This window comes from Capsicum annuum, chromosome 8 (genome assembly GCF_002878395.1).
Source record: "Capsicum annuum cultivar UCD-10X-F1 chromosome 8, UCD10Xv1.1, whole genome shotgun sequence".
Classification (NCBI taxonomy): domain Eukaryota; kingdom Viridiplantae; phylum Streptophyta; class Magnoliopsida; order Solanales; family Solanaceae; genus Capsicum; species Capsicum annuum.
This window is the reverse complement of record NC_061118.1, coordinates 147797556-147803101: the sequence shown is the minus strand read 5'-3', so window position 1 is coordinate 147803101 and position 5546 is coordinate 147797556.

Below are 5546 nucleotides of genomic sequence, written 5' to 3'. Positions count from 1 at the left end.
TATTGCAGAGACTTATTGGTCGTTCTACGAAATGGTAGATGCTCCAGAGACCTTGGGGATAAGACACAAGTAAGTAGTATTTATGGCCTCAGGGATAGAGTAGTTAGTGAAGATATGTGTGCAAAGGTTTACCACAGATTCACCCACTATGGAGTTATATTTTTGATAGAAAAAGGGGTGCAAGCCATCCGGGCCCGGTGCTTTTAGAGGTTTGAACGAAAAGATTGCATCTTGCACCTCTTTACGATTTAGTGGTGCTGTTAGACTTAATGCTAGCTCAGGGGGAATAAAGTTTGAGAAAGCAAGCAGGTGTGCCCTAATGCTACAAGTTAAGTCAGTGGAATATAGGGAGGAATAGAATTCTACGATATGGTCTTTGATTTGCCCATCATTTGTTAGCCAGTTCCCTACACTATCTCTAAGGCTAGTGATATGGTTCCTCCGCCTCCTTTGAAGAGTTGACATATGATAGAATTTAGTATTAGCATCTCCATTATTTAACCATAAGATCCTCGATTTTAACTTCCAAAAGTCTTCCTCCATAATTAGAACTCGTTGATAGTCAGTTTGAAGGGTTTCTTCTAAGTTACGGAGAAAAGTGCTTGTTGGATAGCGATTCGGGCAAGAAGCCTTCTTTTTTCGCGAGAATGTTTCCAAAAACTTGTTTGTTCCATAGTAAAACATTTGCCTTGAAAAGTTGTATTGCTGGGAGGAAACAGTTGTTTGAGTTTTCCCAAGCCTTAGAAATAACAGTGGAGAAATCCGGATGGGAAGCCCAGATATTTTTCAATTGGAAAGGTTTATTGGGCATATGGTTGGAAGAAATTAGCTTTAGTAGCAGAGGTGCATGATCTGATTGGATTCTAGGGAGGTGAGTTACAGAAGAATCCGGATACAAGCTAAGCCAGTCGTAGTTACTAAAAACTCTATCTAGCAGTTCCAAAATGGTATGACCCCCTTTCCGTTGGTTGGTCCAAGTATACCCTAAATCTACCATGTTACAATAATTTAAGCATTAGTGCCTCAATTTCACAATTTCAAATTCTATAGATGGAGGGTGATTAACTGCTTCATCTTACATTATAATAACCAGTCCAATTAATTTCTTATATCACAGGTATCAACAAGTTTTTGATTAATTTCTGCTTCATATTCAAATTTTTTTAGTACTCTAGTTTATTGGATGAATAATTATACTTAACAGTTTGATTTATGAATTATCAACTTTTTAATGCTCTTATTATTACTCCGTAGACCATCAATAAAATATCGAGTTTGGTTCAATATTAGATTAGAAATTATAAGATGGTTGCTGTATGTATATCAACTAAATCTAAAAGACGGTAAAAATTTTAATAATAGCATGAGACCTCTTTCCCGATATAAAATCTTTCTCGCGGCAATGAACAATATGATTTTATACCTAGAATGGCATGGTGCAAAATCATTTACAGAAAAAAAAATTAAATAAACTCCTTTTTTTGGGGTGGGGGGTAAAAATTAAATAAACTTTTTATGTCTCATGAACTACATTGTTTTATGAAATAATCATCTTAATCTTCGGATTATTATATTATAGGCGTTGCCCCCCCCCCCCCCCCCCCCGCCCCCGAAAAAAAAAGTTGTAACATGTATTAAACTTATATCAAAGTATAAATATTCATGAAGTACACTCGATGTTTTACTAAGGGAAAAGTATAGAAATGGCACTCGGCCAAAATTAATTTCACGAAAAAGGTCATGGAATTCAAACTTTATTTTCTAGTCATTTTAATTTACTGGCTTGTTCTATACATATTATATACAGTTTCAATATATATCTCATACATATAAATACTCTATACGAAAATTATGTAGTTTTAATACACAATTTATACAATAATGATACATTTTTTTATATATTTTATACAATAATTATATAATTTTTGTACACTTTTGTATATATTTTTTATATATATTTTACACATATATATATTTGATAGAACTATACAATTTCTATACATATATCGTATATGGATACATATCCTATATAACAATTATATCGTTTTTATATAATTATATTTAATTATTATTTTTAAAAAATAAAAAAAATAGAATATTTTTCAGTTAAAAAATTTGTAGCAAAAAAAAATTGAAATATTTTTAGAAAAGGGTCGAATGACCCAAGTTGGAAAAGACTGTTCTACTTTATCAGTATTGTATATGGACAGTATCAATATGATATATAAATTGTATTTAAACTAAATGGGACAAAATGACCCAAAGTAGGAAATGACTATAAAATGAAAATAATTTAGCCGACTGGCTTTTTTTGGAAAAAATATCAAATGCTGGCCACTTATTTTAAAAAGTAAAAAGGACACCACGTAGCACTTTTTAAAAATAATGACCCACGTTTCACGTTTTGAACAAAACTAACACTCCAGATCTTTTTAATGTCATTTATTAACCCTTCATTTAATAAGGCACAATTCTATTAGCTAAAGGGAAAAAAAAGGTTTACAGTTGGCCTTTTTTCTAAAAAAAAAAGATTTAACTGCTAAGTATAATGTCCTTTTTTGACTATTCTTTTCGATTAGGGTTTTCCGATGTCACTAGTGATGAAATTAAGGAAAAAGCTTAATATTGATACGAAATTAGCTGGTAAAGGTACTAGATATGATCCTAATTTCGTTGTTAGTGATGATGATTTTGAAGATTTAACAAATCATGATGTTCAATTGAAGGATTTGAAGAATGTTCATCCTACTCCTAGTTGAACTACTGGGTCTCAAGGTAAATTATTAGGTGATCCATCAATGGCGGAACAAAAAAAAACAGTTAAGAAAAAGACACATACAAATGTGAGTGATGAACCAGATCTTGTTGTTCTTCGCAAAAAAAATAAAAAAAAGAGTCATTCAAAAAATGACGAAAATGATGGTAAGTCATTTAAAGGAAAGGAAAAGATTAGTGTGAATGATGAAGGAAACACTCTTGTTCCTCCCAAAAAATAAAAAAAAAAAGAAATTGGTCAAATGATGGAGAAGATGATGCGCAATCATCCAAAAAGAAAGGTAAAAAAGTTTCTATTCATTGGAAGAGAAAAATATTCAAATAAACTAATTTTGAGTTACATTGTGTATGCTTTCTATGTATTAATTATGTCTGATAGATATTTTAATTTTTGTGTAGAATTTGTGTATGTTTGAAATATGTGTATTCTTGTTGTATATAACATGTGTCAGTATTGTATATGAAATATATAGGGTAGTGATATTGGTGAAATTTAGTGTACAGTCGTTGTATAACTATTTGTGTATCAGTATTTTATAAGAAATGTGTATAGTTTGAATATTTATATTGTTACTGTATAAAATTAGTAACAGTGTAGTAATGAATACTATATGAATAATATATGTAGCTTTTTGAAATATTTAGACCTTAAAGTACACTTACTTATTGCAGGTTTTTGATTTGTTTCTTAGTCCATCTGATCATTACAAGTGTCAGCTCAGTGTGCACACAAACGTGGTATTGTGACTACCTTGAAATCTAAGTTAGACAAGAAGCAACTTGATTTGTTTAAGAATAGTTGCTTTGGGTATTTCTTATCTTTAACAAGTATTTTCCCTCAAAATCAACTTATCTATGGAATGTTTCTTAGGGAACTTGTTTGTGAGAGAGATGATGAAGTATGGATTAAAGTGAATAATACTAAGTTACGGTTCGATTTACAAGAGTTTGCTATAATTAGCGGCTTAAAATGTACTGAAAATTACAATAATGAGTTTGCTCTTACTGAACAAAGTAAGCTGATGGAGTTGTATTTTTCAGGAAAGTTCAAGATCATAAAGCTTGATTTAGAAGAGTGTTTCATGGAAAAAAAAGTGGTGATGTGATGAAGATGCTTTACAAATTTTTATTTTGTTCTTTATTTATATCTTTCTTTTTTCTATCACGTATAGTGATGTTATAACAAAGAAAAAAATTTTGTTGGTTGAATCTGGGAACTATAAAACATTTTCTTGGAAAAAATTATGTTTTCGTCTGATGTTGGAGTCAATGAAGTCTAAGGTTTATCAGTGAAAAACTATGTATTGTTGTGTTGGTTTTCCTCTAGCATTTCAGTGTTGGTTTTATGAGTGTTGTCCTTATGCCGATGGCCATCTTGGTGATCGAATTGGCAATGGTGTGCCACGTATACTTAATTGGTTTGTAAAGCATAGACCAACATACAAGGAGGTTAAGTCTGCATTTTTTTATATTAGGCAAGAGCAAGTATATAGTTGTTTTAAAACGTAATTTATATATGTTTTGTTAAATTGTTATGTGCTTCTTAAATGTCAAGTGTTATTTTGTATGTGCAGTTACCGTTTTGTAACATTACACCGACAGTTCTTGAAAAAACAATCCTTCAGTTACCTGATTTCAAATCCGTGGATGCGGTTATGAACTTTGTTGATTTACCTAGTACCAGTAAACGAGAATGTAGTAATTCGAGCTTAGATAATAAATTAACACTTTTGAGAAATGATGTTAAAATGATATGTTGAAGGTTTTTATTAATATTTGTATGTTTTTGCTAATTGATGTTTTGACTTTTTCCTTTTATGTTTAGCTAACGGAAAAAGTTTCCTCAGTGGAGAAGTTTATGAAATCCTTATTTGAATTGATTTTTCAAGCTCTAGATATAAAGAATGAGCCTAAGGTATTCTTTTCCTGAATTTTACCTGTTTTTTAAAACCAAATTTATATACACTATTGTAATTATTTAAGAAATTTTTTTGTACAACTTGCTACATCAATTGGGGATAAAAATGATGACAACTCAAAGGAAATAGATGATGAGACACCTAATGTTAGTGGTATAGGTGCTGATCAAGTTACTGATCCACCTAATGTGGGACAATAAAGTGTTGTTGCACCGAAGTGGATCATATAAATGATAATTTGATGGATGATGTAAGGAAAAAAACAGATTGTGTAGGTGGTGATGTATTTGGTCATTTGATGGATGGCGTTGGAGAGAAAGTTAATTTTGTAGGTGATTGTGTAGTTGGTGATGTTGATGTTGAGTCTGCGGTCAAAACTTTTAGGGATGGTGCTTGGAAGAATTTTACAAATTTTAATTTTTTAAAGCTCACACAAAGATCAGGTGAAAATAAGGATATAGGGGAGGGTAGAAATAGTCAGGTTGATAGTGATTGATCTAATTTTACTGATTGTTAAGTGTCTAAATTTACTCAATTTTTTCGTGATAAAAAACACAAAAATAAGGTGATGTGGCAGTGCTTAGCCTGAATGAGCTTGACTGGTCAGAAATTTAAGATGCTGAAATTTTTAAGTTCACTCAACCCGATAAGAGTGTTGCAACAATTGATGCAACTGGTTTAGTATGTGAAAATATTAGAAAGGTTGATGCAAATGCAAGTGATATGTTAAAGGGATTGAGAAAAATATGGTGGATGCCTCTGTTATGTTGGATGAAACACCTGCTATTCCTCGCCGATTACGTAAGCCAACGGCAGTATGTGAATCGCCATTTTTGTCAAAATTTGATTCTG